Source organism: Coregonus clupeaformis, unplaced genomic scaffold, assembly GCF_020615455.1.
Source record: "Coregonus clupeaformis isolate EN_2021a unplaced genomic scaffold, ASM2061545v1 scaf0002, whole genome shotgun sequence".
NCBI lineage: Eukaryota > Metazoa > Chordata > Actinopteri > Salmoniformes > Salmonidae > Coregonus > Coregonus clupeaformis.
The window spans coordinates 1,495,050-1,517,868 of NW_025533457.1; positions in this window are offsets into that span (position 1 = coordinate 1,495,050).

Below are 22,819 nucleotides of genomic sequence, written 5' to 3' on the forward strand. Positions count from 1 at the left end.
TTAGAAGGCTGGTAATGACCAGTAGTAATGACCTCTGTTAGAAGGCTTGGTAATGACCAGTAGTAATGACCTGTTAGAAGCGTGTTGACTAAAGAAGGCCTGGTAATGACCAGTAGTAATGACCTCTGTTAGAAGGCCTGGTAATGACCAGTAGTAATGACCTCTGTTAGAAGGCCGGGTAATGACCAGTAGTAATGACCTCTGTTAGAAGGCCTGGTAATGACCAGTAGTAATGACCTCTGTTAGAAGGCGTGGTAATGACCAGTAGTAATGACCTGTTAGAAGGCGTGGTAATGACCAGTAGTAATGACCTGTTAGAAGGCTGTGGTAATGACCAGTAGTAATGACCTCTGTTAGAAGGCCTGGTAATGACCAGTAGTAATGACCTGTTAGAAGGCGGGTAATGACCAGTAGTAATGACCTCTGTTAGAAGGCGTGGTAATGACCAGTAGTAATGACCTCTGTTAGAAGGCCTGGTAATGACCAGTAGTAATGACCTCTGTTAGAAGGCGTGGTAATGACCAGTAGTAATGACCTGTTAGAAGGCCTGGTAATGACCAGTAGTAATGACCTGTTAGAAGGCGTGGTAATGACCAGTAGTAATGACCTCTGTTAGAAGGCCTGGTAATGACCAGTAGTAATGACCTGTTAGAAGGCGTGGTAATGACCAGTAGTAATGACCTCTGTTAGAAGGCGTGGTAATGACCAGTAGTAATGACCTCTGTTAGAAGGCCTGGTAATGACCAGTAGTAATGACCTCTGTTAGAAGGCCTGGTAATGACCAGTAGTAATGACCTGTTAGAAGGCCTGGTAATGACCAGTAGTAATGACCTCTGTTAGAAGGCCTGGTAATGACCAGTAGTAATGACCTGTTAGAAGGCCTGGTAATGACCAGTAGTAATGACCTCTGTTAGAAGGCCTGGTAATGACCAGTAGTAATGACCTGTTAGAAGGCCTGGTAATGACCAGTAGTAATGACCTGTTAGAAGGCGTGGTAATGACCAGTAGTAATGACTTGTTAGAAGGCCTGGTAATGACCAGTAGTAATGACCTGTTAGAAGGCGTGGTAATGACCAGTAGTAATGACCTGTTAGAAGGCGTGGTAATGACCAGTAGTAATGACCTCTGTTAGAAGGCTTGGTAATGACCAGTAGTAATGACCTGTTAGAAGGCTTGGTAATGACCAGTAGTAATGACCTGTTAGAAGGCCTGGTAATGACCAGTAGTAATGACCTCTGTTAGAAGGCCTGGTAATGACCAGTAGTAATGACCTCTGTTAGAAGGCCTGGTAATGACCAGTAGTAATGACCTGTTAGAAGGCCTGGTAATGACCAGTAGTAATGACCTCTGTTAGAAGGCCTGGTAATGACCAGTAGTAATGACCTCTGTTAGAAGGCTTGGTAATGACCAGTAGTAATGACCTGTTAGAAGGCTTGGTAATGACCAGTAGTAATGACCTGTTAGAAGGCCTGGTAATGACCAGTAGTAATGACCTCTGTTAGAAGAACTGGTAATGACCAGTAGTAATGACCTCTGTTAGAAGGCGTGGTAATGACCAGTAGTAATGACCTCTGTTAGAAGGCCTGGTAATGACCAGTAGTAATGACCTCTGTTAGAAGGCGTGGTAATGACCAGTAGTAATGACCTGTTAGAAGGCGTGGTAATGACCAGTAGTAATGACCTGTTAGAAGTCTTGGTAATGACCAGTAGTAATGACCTGTTAGAAGGCGGTGGTAATGACCAGTAGTAATGACCTCTGTTAGAAGGCCTGGTAATGACCAGTAGTAATGACCCTGTTAGAAGGCGGGTAATGACCAGTAGTAATGACCTCTGTTAGAAGGCCTGGTAATGACCAGTAGTAATGACCTCTGTTAGAAGGCCTGGTAATGACCAGTAGTAATGACCTCTGTTAGAAGGCCTGGTAATGACCAGTAGTAATGACCTCTGTTAGAAGGCCTGGTAATGACCAGTAGTAATGACTCTGTTAGAAGGCCTGGTAATGACCAGTAGTAATGACCTGTTAGAAGGCGTGGTAATGACCAGTAGTAATGACCTGTTAGAAGGCGTGGTAATGACCAGTAGTAATGACCTCTGTTAGAAGGCGTGGTAATGACCAGTAGTAATGACCTGTTAGAAGGCCTGGTAATGACCAGTAGTAATGACCTCTGTTAGAAGGCGCTGGTAATGACCAGTAGTAATGACCTCTGTTAGAAGGCCTGGTAATGACCAGTAGTAATGACCTCTGTTAGAAGGCTTGGTAATGACCAGTAGTAATGACCTCTGTTAGAAGGCGTGGTAATGACCAGTAGTAATGACCTCTGTTAGAAGGCCTGGTAATGACCAGTAGTAATGACCTCTGTTAGAAGGCCTGGTAATGACCAGTAGTAATGACCTCTGTTAGAAGGCGTGGTAATGACCAGTAGTAATGACCTCTGTTAGAAGGCGTGGTAATGACCAGTAGTAATGACCTGTTAGAAGGCCTGGTAATGACCAGTAGTAATGACCTCTGTTAGAAGGCCTGGTAATGACCAGTAGTAATGACCTGTTAGAAGGCCTGGTAATGACCAGTAGTAATGACCTCTGTTAGAAGGCCTGGTAATGACCAGTAGTAATGACCTCTGTTAGAAGGCCTGGTAATGACCAGTAGTAATGACCTGTTAGAAGGCCTGGTAATGACCAGTAGTAATGACCTCTGTTAGAAGGCCTGGTAATGACCAGTAGTAATGACCTCTGTTAGAAGGCGTGGTAATGACCAGTAGTAATGACCTCTGTTAGAAGGCCTGGTAATGACCAGTAGTAATGACCTGTTAGAAGGCCTGGTAATGACCAGTAGTAATGACCTCTGTTAGAAGGCCTGGTAATGACCAGTAGTAATGACCTCTTTTAGAAGGCCTGGTAATGACCAGTAGTAATGACCTCTGTTAGAAGGCCTGGTAATGACCAGTAGTAATGACCTCTGTTAGAAGGCCTGGTAATGACCAGTAGTAATGACCTCTGTTAGAAGGCGTGGTAATGACCAGTAGTAATGACCTCTGTTAGAAGGCCTGGTAATGACCAGTAGTAATGACCTCTGTTAGAAGGTGTGGTAATGACCAGTAGTAATGACCTCTGTTAGAAGGCGTGGTAATGACCAGTAGTAATGACCTCTGTTAGAAGGCCTGGTAATGACCAGTAGTAATGACCTCTGTTAGAAGGCGTGGTAATGACCAGTAGTAATGACCTGTTAGAAGGCCTGGTAATGACCAGTAGTAATGACCTGTTAGAAGGCGTGGTAATGACCAGTAGTAATGACCTGTTAGAAGGCTTGGTAATGACCAGTAGTAATGACCTGTTAGAAGGCGTGGTAATGACCAGTAGTAATGACCTCTGTTAGAAGGCCTGGTAATGACCAGTAGTAATGACCTGTTAGAAGGCGTGGTAATGACCAGTAGTAATGACCTCTGTTAGAAGGCGTGGTAATGACCAGTAGTAATGACCTCTGTTAGAAGGCCTGGTAATGACCAGTAGTAATGACCTCTGTTAGAAGGCGTGGTAATGACCAGTAGTAATGACCTGTTAGAAGGCCTGGTAATGACCAGTAGTAATGACCTGTTAGAAGGCGTGGTAATGACCAGTAGTAATGACCTCTGTTAGAAGGCCTGGTAATGACCAGTAGTAATGACCTGTTAGAAGGCGTGGTAATGACCAGTAGTAATGACCTCTGTTAGAAGGCGTGGTAATGACCAGTAGTAATGACCTCTGTTAGAAGGCCTGGTAATGACCAGTAGTAATGACCTCTGTTAGAAGGCCTGGTAATGACCAGTAGTAATGACCTGTTAGAAGGCCTGGTAATGACCAGTAGTAATGACCTCTGTTAGAAGGCCTGGTAATGACCAGTAGTAATGACCTGTTAGAAGGCCTGGTAATGACCAGTAGTAATGACCTCTGTTAGAAGGCCTGGTAATGACCAGTAGTAATGACCTGTTAGAAGGCCTGGTAATGACCAGTAGTAATGACCTGTTAGAAGGCGTGGTAATGACCAGTAGTAATGACCTGTTAGAAGGCCTGGTAATGACCAGTAGTAATGACCTGTTAGAAGGCGTGGTAATGACCAGTAGTAATGACCTGTTAGAAGGCGTGGTAATGACCAGTAGTAATGACCTCTGTTAGAAGGCTTGGTAATGACCAGTAGTAATGACCTGTTAGAAGGCTTGGTAATGACCAGTAGTAATGACCTGTTAGAAGGCCTGGTAATGACCAGTAGTAATGACCTCTGTTAGAAGGCCTGGTAATGACCAGTAGTAATGACCTCTGTTAGAAGGCCTGGTAATGACCAGTAGTAATGACCTGTTAGAAGGCCTGGTAATGACCAGTAGTAATGACCTCTGTTAGAAGGCCTGGTAATGACCAGTAGTAATGACCTCTGTTAGAAGGCTTGGAAATGACCAGTAGTAATGACCTGTTAGAAGGCTTGGTAATGACCAGTAGTAATGACCTGTTAGAAGGCCTGGTAATGACCAGTAGTAATGACCTCTGTTAGAAGAACTGGTAATGACCAGTAGTAATGACCTCTGTTAGAAGGCGTGGTAATGACCAGTAGTAATGACCTCTATTAGAAGGCCTGGTAATGACCAGTAGTAATGACCTCTGTTAGAAGGCCTGGTAATGACCAGTAGTAATGACCTCTGTTAGAAGGCGTGGTAATGACCAGTAGTAATGACCTGTTAGAAGGCGTGGTAATGACCAGTAGTAATGACCTGTTAGAAGTCTTGGTAATGACCAGTAGTAATGACCTGTTAGAAGGCGTGGTAATGACCAGTAGTAATGACCTCTGTTAGAAGGCCTGGTAATGACCAGTAGTAATGACCTGTTAGAAGGCGTGGTAATGACCAGTAGTAATGACCTGTTAGAAGGCCTGGTAATGACCAGTAGTAATGACCTCTGTTAGAAGGCCTGGTAATGACCAGTAGTAATGACCTGTTAGAAGGCCTGGTAATGACCAGTAGTAATGACCTCTGTTAGAAGGCCTGGTAATGACCAGTAGTAATGACCTGTTAGAAGGCCTGGTAATGACCAGTAGTAATGACCTGTTAGAAGGCGTGGTAATGACCAGTAGTAATGACCTGTTAGAAGGCGTGGTAATGACCAGTAGTAATGACCTCTGTTAGAAGGCGTGGTAATGACCAGTAGTAATGACCTGTTAGAAGGCCTGGTAATGACCAGTAGTAATGACCTCTGTTAGAAGGCGTGGTAATGACCAGTAGTAATGACCAGTTAGAAGGCGTGGTAATGACCAGTAGTAATGACCTCTGTTAGAAGGCCTGGTAATGACCAGTAGTAATGACCTCTGTTAGAAGGCCTGGTAATGACCAGTAGTAATGACCTGTTAGAAGGCTTGGTAATGACCAGTAGTAATGACCTCTGTTAGAAGGCGTGGTAATGACCAGTAGTAATGACCTCTGTTAGAAGGCGTGGTAATGACCAGTAGTAATGACCTCTGTTAGAAGGCCTGGTAATGACCAGTAGTAATGACCTCTGTTAGAAGGCGTGGTAATGACCAGTAGTAATGACCTCTGTTAGAAGGCGTGGTAATGACCAGTAGTAATGACCTGTTAGAAGGCCTGGTAATGACCAGTAGTAATGACCTCTGTTAGAAGGCCTGGTAATGACCAGTAGTAATGACCTGTTAGAAGGCCTGGTAATGACCAGTAGTAATGACCTCTGTTAGAAGGCCTGGTAATGACCAGTAGTAATGACCTCTGTTAGAAGGCCTGGTAATGACCAGTAGTAATGACCTGTTAGAAGGCCTGGTAATGACCAGTAGTAATGACCTCTGTTAGAAGGCCTGGTAATGACCAGTAGTAATGACCTCTGTTAGAAGGCGTGGTAATGACCAGTAGTAATGACCTCTGTTAGAAGGCCTGGTAATGACCAGTAGTAATGACCTGTTAGAAGGCCTGGTAATGACCAGTAGTAATGACCTCTGTTAGAAGGCCTGGTAATGACCAGTAGTAATGACCTCTGTTAGAAGGCCTGGTAATGACCCAGTAGTAATGACCTCTGTTAGAAGGCCTGGTAATGACCAGTAGTAATGACCTCTGTTAGAAGGCGTGGTAATGACCAGTAGTAATGACCTCTGTTAGAAGGCCTGGTAATGACCAGTAGTAATGACCTCTGTTAGAAAGGTGTGGTAATGACCAGTAGTAATGACCTCTGTTGGAAGGCGTGGTAATGACCAGTAGTAATGACCTGTTAGAAGGCCCGGTAATGACCAGTAGTAATGACCTGTTAGAAGGCGTGGTAATGACCAGTAGTAATGACCTCTGTTAGAAGGCCTGGTAATGACCAGTAGTAATGACCTCTGTTAGAAGGCCTGGTAATGACCAGTAGTAATGACCTCTGTTAGAAGGCCTGGTAATGACCAGTAGTAATGACCTCTGTTAGAAAGCGTGGTAATGACCAGTAGTAATGACCTGTTAGAAGGCCTGGTAATGACCAGTAGTAATGACCTCTGTTAGAAGGCCTGGTAATGACCAGTAGAAATGACCTCTGTTAGAAGGCCTGGTAATGACCAGTAGTAATGACCTCTGTTAGAAGGCGTGGTAATGACCAGTAGTAATGACCTCTGTTAGAAGGCGTGGTAATGACCAGTAGTAATGACCTGTTAGAAGGCCTGGTAATGACCAGTAGTAATGACCTCTGTTAGAAGGCCTGGTAATGACCAGTAGAAATGACCTCTGTTAGAAGGCCTGGTAATGACCAGTAGTAATGACCTCTGTTAGAAGGCGTGGTAATGACCAGTAGTAATGACCTCTGTTAGAAGGCGTGGTAATGACCAGTAGTAATGACCTGTTAGAAGGCCTGGTAATGACCAGTAGTAATGACCTCTGTTAGAAGGCGTGGTAATGACCAGTAGTAATGACCTGTTAGAAGGCGTGGTAATGACCAGTAGTAATGACCTCTGTTAGAAGGCCTGGTAATGACCAGTAGTAATGACCTCTGTTAGAAGGCCTGGTAATGACCAGTAGTAATGACCTCTGTTAGAAGGCGCTGGTAATGACCACTAGTAATGACCTGTTAGAAGGCCTGGTAATGACCAGTAGTAATGACCTCTGTTAGAAGGCCTGGTAATGACCAGTAGTAATGACCTCTGTTAGAAGGCGTGGTAATGACCAGTAGTAATGACCTCTGTTAGAAGGCCTGGTAATGACCAGTAGTAATGACCTGTTAGAAGGCCTGGTAATGACCAGTAGTAATGACCTCTGTTAGAAGGCCTGGTAATGACCAGTAGTAATGACCTCTGTTAGAAGGCCTGGTAATGACCAGTAGTAATGACCTCTGTTAGAAGGCGTGGTAATGACCAGTAGTAATGACCTCTGTTAGAAGGCCTGGTAATGACCAGTAGTAATGACCTGTTAGAAGGCGTGGTAATGACCAGTAGTAATGACCTCTGTTAGAAGGCGTGGTAATGACCAGTAGTAATGACCTCTGTTAGAAGGCGTGGTAATGACCAGTAGTAATGACCTCTGTTAGAAGGCGTGGTAATGACCAGTAGTAATGACCTGTTAGAAGGCCTGGTAATGACCAGTAGTAATGACCTGTTAGAAGGCGTGGTAATGACCAGTAGTAATGACCTCTGTTAGAAGGCCTGGTAATGACCAGTAGTAATGACCTCTGTTAGAAGGCCTGGTAATGACCAGTAGTAATGACCTCTGTTAGAAGGCCTGGTAATGACCAGTAGTAATGACCTCTGTTAGAAAGCCTGGTAATGACCAGTAGTAATGACCTGTTAGAAGGCCTGGTAATGACCAGTAGTAATGACCTCTGTTAGAAGGCGTGGTAATGACCAGTAGTAATGACCTCTGTTAGAAGGCCTGGTAATGACCAGTAGTAATGACCTGTTAGAAGGCGTGGTAATGACCAGTAGTAATGACCTCTGTTAGAAGGCGTGGGTAATGACCAGTAGTAATGACCTGTTAGAAGGCCTGGTAATGACCAGTAGTAATGACCCTGTTAGAAGGCGTGGTAATGACCAGTAGTAATGACCTGTTAGAAGGCCTGGTAATGACCAGTAGAATGACCTCTGTTAGAAGGCGTGGTAATGACCAGTAGTAATGACCTCTGTTAGAAGGCCTGGTAATGACCAGTAGTAATGACCTGTTAGAAGGCCTGGTAATGACCAGTAGTAATGACCTCTGTTAGAAGCGCCTGGTAATGACCAGTAGTAATGACCTCTGTTAGAAAGCGGTAATGACCAGTAGTAATGACCCTGTTAGAAGGCCTGGTAATGACCAGTAGTAATGACCCTGTTAGAAAGGCTGGTAATGACCAGTAGTAATGACCTGTTAGGTGGTGACCAGGACGTTAGAAAGCGTGTAATGACCAGTAGTAATGACCTCTGTTAGAAGGCCTGGTAATGACCAGTAGTAATGACCTCTGTTAGAAGGCCTGGTAATGACCAGTAGTAATGACCCGCTGTTAGAAGGCCTGGTAATGACCAGTAGTAATGACCCTGTTAGAAGGCCTGGTAATGACCAGTAGTAATGACCTCTGTTAGAAGGCCTGGTAATGACCAGTAGTAATGACCTCTGTTAGAAGGCCTGGTAATGACCAGTAGTAATGACCTGTTAGAAGGCGTGGTAATGACCAGTAGTAATGACCTGTTAGAAGGCGTGGTAATGACCAGTAGTAATGACCTCTGTTAGAAGGCCTGGTAATGACCAGTAGTAATGACCTCTGTTAGAAGGCCTGGTAATGACCAGTAGTAATGACCTCTGTTAGAAGGCCTGGTAATGACCAGTAGTAATGACCTCTGTTAGAAGGCCTGGTAATGACCAGTAGTAATGACCTCTGTTAGAAGGCCTGGTAATGACCAGTAGTAATGACCTGTTAGAAGGCCTGGTAATGACCAGTAGTAATGACCTCTGTTAGAAGGCCTGGTAATGACCAGTAGTAATGACCTGTTAGAAGGCCTGGTAATGACCAGTAGTAATGACCCTGTTAGAAGGCCTGGTAATGACCAGTAGTAATGACTCTGTTAGAAGGCCTGGTAATGACCAGTAGTAATGACCTCTGTTAGAAGGCCTGGTAATGACCAGTAGTAATGACCTGTTAGAAGGCCTGGTAATGACCAGTAGTAATGACCTCTGTTAGAAGGCCTGGTAATGACCAGTAGTAATGACCTGTTAGAAGGCGTGGTAATGACCAGTAGTAATGACCTCTGTTAGAAGGCCTGGTAATGACCAGTAGTAATGACCTCTGTTAGAAGGCCTGGTAATGACCAGTAGTAATGACCTGTTAGAAGGCCTGGTAATGACCAGTAGTAATGACCTCTGTTAGAAGGCCTGGTAATGACCAGTAGTAATGACCTGTTAGAAGGCGTGGTAATGACCAGTAGTAATGACCTCTGTTAGAAGGCGTGGTAATGACCAGTAGTAATGACCTCTGTTAGAAGGCGTGGTAATGACCAGTAGTAATGACCTCTGTTAGAAGGCCTGGTAATGACCAGTAGTAATGACCTCTGTTAGAAGCGGTGACCAGTAGTAATGACCTGTTAGAAGGCCTGGTAATGACCAGTAGTAATGACCTGTTAGAAGGCGTGGTAATGACCAGTAGTAATGACCTCTGTTAGAAGGCGTGGTAATGACCAGTAGTAATGACCTCTGTTAGAAGGCCTGGTAATGACCAGTAGTAATGACCTGTTAGAAGGCCTGGTAATGACCAGTAGTAATGACCTCTGTTAGAAGGCGTGGTAATGACCAGTAGTAATGACCTCTGTTAGAAGGCCTGGTAATGACCAGTAGTAATGACCTCTGTTAGAAGGCGTGGTAATGACCAGTAGTAATGACCTCTGTTAGAAGGCGTGGTAATGACCAGTAGTAATGACCTGTTAGAAGGCCTGGTAATGACCAGTAGTAATGACCTCTGTTAGAAGGCCTGGTAATGACCAGTAGTAATGACCTCTGTTAGAAGGCGTGGTAATGACCAGTAGTAATGACCTGTTAGAAGGCCTGGTAATGACCAGTAGTAATGACCTCTGTTAGAAGGCCTGGTAATGACCAGTAGTAATGACCTGTTAGAAGGCGTGGTAATGACCAGTAGTAATGACCTGTTAGAAGGCCTGGTAATGACCAGTAGTAATGACCTCTGTTAGAAGGCGTGGTAATGACCAGTAGTAATGACCTGTTAGAAGGCCTGGTAATGACCAGTAGTAATGACCTCTGTTAGAAGGCGTGGTAATGACCAGTAGTAATGACCTCTGTTAGAAGGCCTGGTAATGACCAGTAGTAATGACCTCTGTTGGAAGGCCTGGTAATGACCAGTAGTAATGACCTCTGTTAGAAGGCCTGGTAATGACCAGTAGTAATGACCTCTGTTAGAAGGCGTGGTAATGACCAGTAGGAGACAGATGTACAGAACACACTTTATTACACACACTCAAGACAGGCACACACACACACACACACACACACACACACACACACACACACACACACACACACACACACACACACACACACACACACACACACACACACAGCAAACAGGAAGTAGGAGGGAATTAGTGGTAGTGATACTAGTGGTTTCTGGAATAGAACAGAGGGGAATACTGAGAATGTATTACAGAGCTGTAATGACAGACTAATGTCATAGGGGTTCTAGAACAGGAGAAGCATAATAGCAGTGTTCTATATGTGTCACAAGCCGGGCTAGAACTCCGGTCTCAAATGTGTAGAGCTGGGGGTACTACCCCTTAGCCACAGAGGAGATGTTGTAGGACCCAAATGAAACACCCAAGGCAATACTCCAGGCAAGTAGATTTAATGTTCCAAAACAGGAGGCAAAACAAAACAACTCCACGAGGGGAGAAAAACAAACTAAAGATAACTTCGAATAACTTACTAGGACTGACACGGTGGGACAAAGCAGGAGACACATAGACAGGACGCAATAACCAAGTGAGAAACAAGGGGAAAACACACAGCTAAAATACTCAAGGGGAAACAAGGCACAGGTGACATAGATAAGCTAATTAGGACACATGAGGAAAAACTAAGGCAAAGGGGGAACACAGCTGACCTCTAGAGGCCAGGAGACAAACAGGGGAAGCAGGAAGCTGACAGGACCCCCTCCTCTAGGAACGACTCCTGACGTTCCTTCCAGAACACCCTGGCCCCAGGGTGCGAAAATCTCGGATCAACCCTGGGTCCAGGATGTCCCTGGCTGGAACCCAGGAGCGCTCCTCTGGCCCGTAGCCCTCCCAATCCACCAGATACTGCAGAGAGTTCTGGACCCTCCGGGAGTCCAGTATCCGGCGGACTGTGTAGGCTGGCTGGCCGTCTATGATCCTGGGAGGTGGCGGGGGTCTGTGTGGGGGGCAAAAGGAGAAGACAAGACAGGTTTAAGGAGTGAAACATGGAAAGTGGGGTTAACTCTAAGGGAGCGAGGCAGAACTAAACGATACGACACAGGGTTAACCTTTCTAGAAATGCGGAAAAGGGCCGATGTATCTCTGGGAAAGCTTCTTGGATTCGACCCGGAGGGGCAAGTTCTTAGTGGCCAACCAAACTCTCTGACCAGCTCGGAAACTAAGGGGCCGTCCGGCGGTGGCGATTAGCCTGACTTTGGTATCTCTGGGAGGTCCGAAGGAGGGTACACCTGGCCTTCTTCCAGGTCCGCCTACAGCGTTGGACAAAGCGCTGGGCGAGGGAACACCAACTTGCGCCTCTTCCTCTGGAAATAATGGAGGGTTGTAACCGAACTGGCATTCGAAGGGGGACAATCCGGTGGCTGAGGACTGGAGGGTGTTGTGGGCATATTCAGCCCAAATGATATAGGTGGCCCAAGACGTGGGATTACTGGCCGCCATACACCGCAGGGTGGTCTCCAGATCCTGATTAATCCGTTCCGTTTGGCCATTAGACTCTGGATGGAATCCTGACGATAGGCTGGCTGTGGCCCCAATAAGCCTGCAGAAGGCCCCCAAAACCGGGACGAGAATTGGGGACCTCGGTCAGAGACCACGTCCAGGGGAATGCCAAATATCCGGGAAGACATGGTTCATGAGGAGCTCAGCAGTCTCCTTAGCCGAGGGCAGCTTGGGCAGGGGAATAAACCGGGCAGCCTTAGAGAAACGGTCTACCACCACAAGGATGACGGTGTTGCCCTGGGATAGAGGAAGTCCCGTAACAAAGTCCAGAGAAAGGTGTGACCATGGCCTTCGAGGAACAGGTAAGGGATGGAGCAGTCCCTGGGGTCGCTGGCGTGTCGACTTTCCCTGGTTGCACACAGGGCAGGCCTCAACATAGACCTGCACGTCCTTCTTGATGGACGGCCACCAAAACCGCCGTCGGAGGAACTCCAGTGTGCGAGCACTGCCAGGATGGCATGTCAAGGGGCGACTCATGACCCCACTGCAAGGCGCGGCCCGAACCGAGAGAGGAACGTACAGGCGACCGGCAGGACCACCGCCTGGATCGGGCTCATGGGCAAGAGCTTCTCGTACCCCTCTTTCTAGTTCCCACTGAAGAGGTGCGACGATCCTAGACCTCGGAATAATCGATGCCAAGGGCTTCTCTTGTACCTCGGGAGAATAGACTCGAGACAGAGCATCCGGCTTGACGTTCTTGGTGCCAGGTCGGTAAGTCAGGAGGAACTGGAATCGATTAAAGAAAAGGGACCATCGTGCTTGCCGAGGGTTCATCCGCTTAGCCTGTTGGAGATATTCCAGGTTCTTGTGGTCTGTGAGAACCTGGAAAGGGTGCTGAGCCCCCTCAAGCCAATGGCGCCACTCTTCCAAGGCCAGTTTTACCGCAAGCAACTCTAGATCCCCACGTGGTAGTTGCGCTCGGCCTCAGACAGGCGGCGAGACATGAAGGCACAAGGGTGTAATCTCCCATCCGCACCCCTCTGTGACAGGGACGGCTCCCACCCCCACCTCTGAGGCGTCCACCTCCACCACGAAAGGGTCTCTGGGTCAGGGGTCACCAGAATCGGAGCAGAAGTGAAGCGGCGCTTGAGATCCTCGAAGGCCCCTGCTGCTTCCGGACCCCAGTGAATCTTGGTCCCTCCTCCCTTGGTAAGCGTCGTCAAGGGGGCTACCACCGAGCTGAAATTCTTGATGAACTTCCGATAGAAGTTAGAAAAGCCAATGAACCGTTGAACCTCCTTGACCGTGGCAGGTGTGGGCCAATCGTGGACCGCCTTGACCTTCTTGGGATCCATCTCTAGGTGCCCGGGAGTGACAATAAACCCGAGAAACTGAGTCTGAGAAACATGAAATTCACACTTCTCAGGCTTAACGTAGAGGTGATTGTCAAGGAGCCTCTGGAGAACCCGGCTAACATGCCCCTCATGTTCCTTCAGTGACCTCGAGAAGATGAGGATATCGTCCAGGTACAGAAGACGAACAGATTAAGCATATCCCGGAGAACATCATTAATCAGGGCTTGGAATACTGCGGGGGCATTGGTGAGCCCGAACGGCATCACCCGATATTCATAGTGTCCCGTGGCGTGTTGAACGCCGTCTTCCATTCGTCTCCTGGCCGGATCCGCACGAGATGGTAAGCATTGCGGAGATCCAGCTAGTAAAAATGGAAGCCCCTTGAAGCAGCTCAAAAGCAGTGGCCATGAGAGGAAGAGGGTATCGATTCGAACCGTGATCTTGTTGAGTCCCCGGTAATCAATACAAGGCCTCAGACCCCGTCTTTCTTTTCAACAAAAGAAGCCCGCCCCAGCAGGGGAAGTAGAGGCATAGATGAGGCCGGCTGCCAAGGACTCCTTAATGTAGGTGTCCATAGCTGCGTGCTCGGGGGAGGACAAGGAAAAGATCCGACCTCTAGGAGGGCAGCACCCAGGGAGTAGATCAATGGCACAGTCATAAGTGCGATGAGGCGGTAAGGCAGTAGCCCGGGCCTTGCTGAACACTGCCTTGAACCGATGGTAAACACTGGGGACACGGGAGACGTCAACAGACTCTTGAAACTGGGTACTAGGGGCTGAGGAACTCTGAAGCATGCAGGTGAGTTGGCAAGTGGGACCCCAGCTAAGAATGGTGCCAGTAGGCCAGTCGATCTGGGGATTATGTCTGCATAGCCAAGGGTGACCCAGGATAATAGGATACTCGGGAGAGTCAATGAGATAGAAGGTCTCCTCCTGCTGGTGTTGAGAGATGGTAAGTCGCAGGGATTGAGTCGCCTCAGTAACTTTTCCTGGTTCCAGAGGTCTGCCATCTAAGGCTGTAACTGCCTGGGGTTGAGGAAGTAGTTGGGTAGGGATCTTAAGTTCCTTAGCCAAGGTTACATCCATAAAATCACCTGCGGCACCGGAATCGATCATAGCCTGGACCCGATGCTGGTGGCCCTCCCAGGACAGAGTGGCTGGAATAGCTAGGACCGCGTTAGCAGGAGGAGCTCTAATTTTCCCCATCACAACCCTCCTGTAGCTGGGCGGGGACAGGCGTTTCCCGAAGCTCGGGGCAAGTGGAGCGGAAGTGGCCGGCAACCCCCGCAGTAGAGGCACCGACGCTCCCTCATGCGACGTTCCCTTTCGTTGGAAGAAAGCCTGGAACGGCCTAACTGCATGCTCTCCGGGGAATCCTGGGGCAGTTCAGGAGCCGGGGCAGCTCTGAATGACGGAGTCCAAACAGGAGAAACAGAGCTGCTCAGAGGAACTTGGGACTGAGACACCTGACGGCGAGCCGTTCTCCGCTCTCTTAGACGATTGTCCAGGCGGATGGCCAAGGCTATGAGGGACTCGAGATCTTCAGCTGGTTCACGGGTGGCTAACTCATCTTGAAAGGGGGCTCAGATAACCCTCCCTGAAAGCAGACCCTCAGCGCTTCATCATTCCATCCGCTCCTTGCTGCTATGGTTCGGAACTCAATGGCAAAATCTGCCGTGCTTCGGGGGCCCTGACGGAGAGACAGTAGGCGCCTGGAAGCCTCCCGCCCACTGACAGGATGATCGAACACCCGCTTGAACTCTTCTACAAATGCAGCGAGGAGTCACAACAGGCCTCCTGGGACTGCCACACCGCAGAGGCCCAGGCGAGCGCCTTGTCTGAAAGAAGGGTAATGAGGTAGGCAATCTTGGAACGGTCTGTGGGAAAACTTGAGGGTTGGAGCTCGAAGGTGAGGGAGCATTGGGTGAGAAAACCCTGGCAAGAGCTTGGATCCCCAGAAAAGGGCTTGGGAGGTGGTAGTCGGGGCTCCGCCAACCGAGAAGGCCTGTCGTCACTGGGAGGTGACCGGGGGAAGGGGGGAGGACCAAGGAGGCGTTCAAAAAGCTGGTGAAGGGAACTCATCATTTCGGCCAGGAGTTGAGAATGTCTAGCCATCAGCTCCTCTTGTCGGCTGAGAACGGCTTCATGGCGCTGGAAAGAAGCCTCATGTCGACTGATCACCGCCAACAGGTCCTGGGAACTGAGTGTTTCTGGGTCCATGATTGACTTGGTTATTCTGTCACAAGCCGGGCTAGAACTCCGGTCTCAAATGTGTAGAGCTGGGGGTACTACCCCTTAGCCACAGAGGAGATGTTGTAGGACCCAAATGAAACACCCAAGGCAATACTCCAGGCAAGTAGATTTAATGTTCCAAAACAGGAGGCAAAACAAAACAACTCCACGAGGGGAGAAAAACAAACTAAAGATAACTTCGAATAACTTACTAGGACTGACACGGTGGGACAAAGCAGGAGACACATAGACAGGACGCAATAACCAAGTGAGAAACAAGGGGAAAACACACAGCTAAAATACTCAAGGGGAAACAAGGCACAGGTGACATAGATAAGCTAATTAGGACACATGAGGAAAAACTAAGGCAAAGGGGAACACAGCTGACCTCTAGAGGCCAGGAGACAAACAGGGGAAGCAGGAAGCTGACAATATGATGTAATTATCTGTAATGTCTGCAACCAGTGGCAGGAATGGCACATAGGAATCTACATAGGTAGCTTTTAGCGGTAAGCAAATATAGCACACATGGATGTATATACGGACGGTAAAGCTTGTAGTCTACCTAGCAGTAACAACTGCACGCTACAGAACTAGCATAGCATAGACAGTTTGAAAAAATGGTGAAGATATTCTCTACAACAAGTGGTCTATATGCCCTGTCTGACTCATCTATTATTAACCTCTTTCCCACCCTAAAAAAAATATAATGCCTATTTTATTACTGGCTATCTGTGGAAACCGATTGGGTAATTGTATTATTTTATGATCTAACTGGTTTCACTTTCTCTCTTTTCCAAGCTTTTACAGCTGGGACACCCAGGTGTCCATGATCCTCAATGTGGATCCTAAGGTAGTCTACACGGTGGGTGTCCACATCCAATGCCTCAATGTGGATCCTAAGCTAGTCTACACGGTGGGTGTCCATGATCCTCAATGTGGATCCTAAGGTAGTCTACACGGTGGGTGTCCACATCCAATGCCTCAATGTGGATCCTAAGCTAGTCTACACGGTGGGTGTCCATGATCCTCAATGTGGATCCTAAGGTAGTCTACACGGTGGGTGTCCATGATCCTCAATGTGGATCCTAAGGTAGTCTACATGGTGGGTGTCCATGATCCTCAATGTGGATCCTAAGGTAGTCTACATGGTGGGTGTCCATGATCCTTAATGTGGATCCTAAGTTAGTCTACACGGTGGGTGTCCATGATCCTCAATGTGGATCTTAAGGTAGTCTACACGGTGGGTGTCCATGATCCTCAATGTGGATCCTAAGGTAGTCTACACGGTGGGTGTCCATGATCCTCAATGTAGATCCTAAGGTAGTCTACACGGTGGGTGTCCATGATCCTCAATGTGGATCCTAAGGTAGTCTACATGGTGGGTGTCCATGATCCTTAATGTGGATCCTAAGCTAGTCTACACAGTGGGTGTCCATGATCCTCAATGTGGATCCTAAGGTAGTCTACATGGTGGGTGTCCATGATCCTCAATGTGGATCCTAAGGTAGTCTACACGGTGGGTGTCCATGATCCTCAATGTGGATCCTAAGGTAGTCTACACGGTGGGTGTCCATGATCCTCAATGTGGATCCTAAGGTAGTCTACATGGTGGGTGTCCATGATCCTCAATGTGGATCCTAAGGTAGTCTACACGGTGGGTGTCCATGATCCTCAATGTGGATCCTAAGGTAGTCTACATGGTGGGTGTCCATGATCCTCAATGTGGATCCTAAGGTAGTCTACATGGTGGGTGTCCATGATCCTCAATGTGGATCCTAAGGTAGTCTACATGGTGGGTGTCCATGATCCTTAATGTGGATCCTAAGGTAGTCTACATGGTGGGTGTCCATGATCCTTAATGTGGATCCTAAGGTAGTCTACATGGTGGGTGTCCATGATCCTCAATGTGGATCCTAAGGTAGTCTACAAGGTGGGTGTCCATGATCCTCAATGTGGATCCTAAGGTAGTCTACACAGTGGGTGTCCATGATCCTCAATGTGGATCCTAAGGTAGTCTACACGGTGGGTGTCCATGATCCTCAATGTGGATCTTAAGGTAGTCTACACGGTGGGTGTCCATGATCCTCAATGTGGATCCTAAGGTAGTCTACACGGTGGGTGTCCATGATCCTCAATGTGGATCCTAAGGTAGTCTACACGGTGGGTGTCCATGATCCTCAATGTGGATCTTAAGGTAGTCTACACGGTGGGTGTCCATGATCCTCAATGTGGATCCTAAGGTAGTCTACACGGTGGGTGTCCATGATCCTCAATGTGGATCCTAAGGTAGTCTACACGGTGGGTGTCCATGATCCTCAATGTGGATCCTAAGGTAGTCTACACGGTGGGTGTCCATGATCCTCAATGTGGATCCTAAGGTAGTCTACACAGTGGGTATCCATGATCCTCAATGTGGATCCTAAGGTAGTCTACACGGTGGGTGTCCATGATCCTCAATGTGGATCCTAAGGTAGTCTACACGGTGGGTGTCCATGATCCTCAATGTGGATCCTAAGGTAGTCTACACGGTGGGTGTCCATGATCCTCAATGTGGATCCTAAGGTAGTCTACACGGTGGGTGTCCATGATCCTCAATGTGGATCCTAAGGTAGTCTACACGGTGGGTGTCCATGATCCTCAATGTGGATCCTAAGGTAGTCTACACGGTGGGTGTCCATGATCCTCAATGTGGATCCTAAGGTAGTCTACATGGTGGGTGTGTCCATTGTGGTGGCGCTGCGCAGTGGTGCCCTGCAGCGTTTGTTAGGAAATATCTAACGTGACGTCATATCTGGCTGTATTGAATTGTGTGTTGATTTGGTGAACCCCTAAAAAACATGTACGATTTTTCCTAACAAAAAAACATGGGTGACAAAGGAGTATCCCCTAAAAAACATGTTAGATATTTCCTACCAACAAACCAAGGGTGACCAAGGAGTATCCCCTAAAAAACATGTTAGATATTTCCCACCAACAAACCAAGGAGATAAAGTGGTGCATAAAAAGAAGAAACAACCCTCCAGGAATCCACTCCAAAGAAAAGCGGTACAGAGAGATGTGAACAAAGAGATGATTAAAAAAAAGCCATTTTTACATCAGCAGATGTCACAAAGTAATGTACAGAAACCCAGCCTAAAACCCTAAACAGCAGCGATGCAGATGTAGAAGCAGGGTGGCTAGAAAACACTCCCTAGAAAGGGAGGGAACCTAGGAGGAAACCTAGAGAGGAACCAGGCTCTGAGGAATGGCTGGGTGGAGATTATAAGAGTACATGGCCATTAAGGCCAGATTGTTCTTCAAGATGGAGTCAGGAGTCATCAGGCCAGGTCCTAGGGCTCAGGTCCTTTGGGAGGGGAGGGAGAGTGGGAGAGAGAGATAATTAAGAGGGAGTATACTTAAATTCACACAGGACACCAGATAAGACAGGAGAATAACACCAGATATAACAGACTGACCCTAGCCCCCCGGCACATAGACTATAGCAGCATAGATACTGGAGGCTGAGACGGGGGGGTCGGGGGGCACTGACCAAAGTAGCAGGTGTTCTGATTGTAGATCCCTGTAGAAGATGTGTTCTGACTGTAGGCCCCTTCTGCAGGGGTGTACAGTCTGAAGTCTTCCTACAGGGGCCTACAGTCAGACTACCTGCTACAGGGGCCTACAGTAATAACACCTGCTACAGGGGCCTACAGTCAGACTACCTGCTACAGGGGCCTACAGTAATAACACCTGCTACAGGGGCCTACAGTAATAACACCTGCTACAGGGGCCTACAGTAATAACACCTGCTACAGGGGCCTACAGTCAGAACACCTGATACAGGGGCCTACAGTAATAACACCTCCTACAGGGGTCTACAGTAATAACACCTGCTACAGGGGCCTACAGTAATAACACCTGCTACAGGGGCCTACAGTCAGAACACCTGCTACTGGGGCCTACAGTACTAACACCTGCTACAGGGGCCTACAGTAATAACACCTGCTACAGGGGCCTACAGTCAGAACACCTGCTACTGGGGCCTACAGTACTAACACCTGCTACAGGGGCCTACAGTCAGAACACCTGCTACTGGGGCCTACAGTACTAACACCTGCTACAGGGGCCTACAGTAATAACACCTGCTACAGGGGCCTACAGTCAGAACACCTGCTACTGGGGCCTACAGTACTAACACCTGCTACAGGGGCCTACAGTCAGAACACCTGCTACTGGGGCCTACAGTACTAACACCTGCTACAGGGACCTACAGTAATAACACCTGCTACAGGGGCCTACAGTAATAACACCTGCTACAGGGGCCTACAGTCAGACTACGTGCTACAGGGGCCTACAGTTATAACACCTGCTACAGGGGCCTACAGTAATAACACCTGCTACAGGGGCCTACAGTAATAACACCTGCTACAGGGGCCTACAGTAATAACACCTGCTACAGGGGCCTACAGTAATAACACCTGCTACAGGGGCCTACAGTAATAACACCTGCTACAGGGGCCTACAGTAATAACACCTGCTACAGGGGTCTACAGTAATAACACCTGCTACAGGGGCCTACAGTCAGAACACCTGCTACAGGGGCCTACAGTCAGACTACCTGCTGCTCTCAGATAAGTATTTTTCTAACAGGGGTCTTATACATTAGTAACACCTGCTCAGACAGACAGACATACAGACAGACAGACAGACAGACAGACAGACAGACAGACAGACAGACAGACAGACAGACAGACAGACAGACAGCTAGACAGACAGACAGACAGACAGACAGACAGACAGACAGACAGACAGACAGACAGACACACAGCTACACAGACAGACAGACAGACAGACAGACAGACAGACAGCTAGACAGTCAGACAGACAGACAGAATGACAGACAGCTAGACAGAATGACAGACAGCTTTACAGACAGACAGACACAGACAGACAGACAGCTAGACAGACAGACAGACAGACAGCTAGACAGACAGACAGACAGACAGACAGCTAGACTGACACAGACAGAAAGACAGACAGACAGACAGACAGCTAGACAGACAGACCGACAGCTAGACAGACAGACAGACAGACAGACAGACAGACAGACAGACAGACAGACAGACAGACAGACAGACAGACAGACAGACAGACAGACAGACAGCTATTTTACCTGACCTTTCCTCCATCACTGCTCTCTGAGAAAGTATCTTCTCTGTTGGGAGCAGTGTGAGGAGGAGTTGAGAGAATTTTTGTGGATCCGCTGAACTATTTTGAATTGCAGACTGAGCTTTGTGGACTGAGTTTTGCTGCGTTGTTGAGTTTTGCTGCGTTGTTGAGGGCAAAATCTAAATGGCAGTTTTGCGTTCCAGCTGCGGTCGAGCACCACCCAGCCCGACCGAGCAGAGCATAGTAGATTAGAACAGAACAGAGCAGAGCAGAGTAGAGTAGAGTAGAACAGAGCAGAGTAAAGTACAGTACAGTACAGCACAGTAGTGTAGAGTAGAGCAGAGCAGAGCAGAGCAGAGTAGAGTAGAGTAGAGTAGAGTAGAGTAGAGTAGAGTAGAGTAGAGTAGAGCAGAGTAGAGTAGAGTAGAGTAGAGTAGAGTAGAGTAGTGTAGAGTAGAGCAGAGTAGAGTAGAGTAGAGTAGAGCAGAGTAGAGTAGAGTAGAGTAGAGTAGAGCAGAGTAGAGCAGAGTAGAATAGAGCAGAGCAGAGCAGAGTAGAGTAGAGTAGAGCAGAGCAGAGTAGAACAAAGCAGAGCAGAGCAGAGTAGAGCAGAGCAGAGCAGAGCAGAATAGAGCAGAGCAGAGCAGAGCAGAGCAGAGCAGAGTAGAGTAGAGTAGAGTAGAGCAGAGCAGAGTAGAATAGAGTAGAATAGAGTAGAATAGAATAGAGCAGAGCAGAGCAGAGCAGAGTAGAGCAGAGTAGAGCAGAGCAGAGTAGAGTAGAGTAGAATAGAGCAGAGCAGAGCAGAGTAGAGCAGAGTAGAGTAGAGTTGAGTAGAATAAAGTAGAATAGAATAGAGCAGAGCAGAGTAGAGTAGAATAAAGCAGAGCAGAGCAGAGTAGAGTAGAGCAGAGTAGAGCAGAGTAGAGTAGAGCAGAGCAGAGCAGAGTAGAGTAGAGTAGAGTAGAACAGAGTAGAGTAGAGTAGAATAGAGCAGAGCAGAGTAGAGTTGAGTAGAATAGAGTAGAATAGAGTTGAGTAGAATAGGGCAGAGTAGAGTAGAGTAGAATAGAGCAGAGTAGAGTAGAATAGAGTAGAATAGAGCAGAGCAGAGCAGAGTAGAGCAGAGTAGAATAGAGTTGAGTAGAATAGAGTTGAGTAGAATAGAGTAGAATAGAATAGAGCAGAGCAGAGTAGAGTAGAACAAAGCAGAGTAGAGTAGAACAGAGCAGAGCAGAATAGAGTAGAGTAGAGTAGAGTAGAGTAGAGTAGAGTAGAGTAGAGTAGAGCAGAGTAGAGTAGTGTAAAACAGAGCAGAGCAGAGTAGAACAGAGCGGAGTAGAGTAGAATAGAGTAGAGTAGAGCAGAGTAGAGTAGTGTAAAACAGAGCAGAGCAGAGTAGAACAGAGCGGAGTAGAGTAGAATAGAGTAGAGTAGAATAGAGCAGAATAGAATAGAGCAGAGCAGAGCAGAGTAGAATAGAGCAGAGCAGAGTAGAGTAGAGTTGAGTAGAATAAAGTAGAATAGAATAGAGCAGAGTAGAGTAGAGTAGAGTAGAGTAGAGTAGAGCAGAGTAGTGTAGTGTAAAACAGAGCAGAGCAGAGTAGAACAGAGCGGAGTAGAGTAGAATAGAGTAGAGTAGAGTAGAGTAGAACAGAGTAGAGTAGAGCAGAGTAGAGTAGTGTAAAACAGAGCAGAGCAGAGTAGAACAGAGCGGAGTAGAGTAGAGTAGAATAGAATAGAATAGAGTAGAGCAGAGCAGAGCAGAGCAGAGTAGAGCAGAGCAGAGTAGAGTAGAATAGAGTAGAGTAGAATAGAGCAGAATAGAATAGAGCAGAGCAGAGCAGAGTAGAACAGAGCAGAGCAGAGTAGAGTTGAGTAGAATAAAGTAGAATAGAATAGAGCAGAACAGAGTAGAGTAGAATAAAGCAGAGCAGAGCAGAGCAGAGTAGAATAGAATAGAGTAGAGTAGAATAGAGCAGAATAGAATAGAGCAGAGCAGAGCAGAGTAGAATAAAGCAGAGCAGAGTAGAGTAGAATAAAGCAGAGCAGAGCAGAGCAGAGCAGAGCAGAGTAGAGTAGAGCAGAGTAGAGCAGAGCAGAGCAGAGCACCCTCATTGCCAGACCCAGTCAGCCCAGATCACACCAGCCTACCCCAACCCTGCTAGCACAGGCCCAGCCCAAGCGTAGCTAAACCCAGCCAAGCCTGGCTCAACACAGCCTATCCCTGCCCC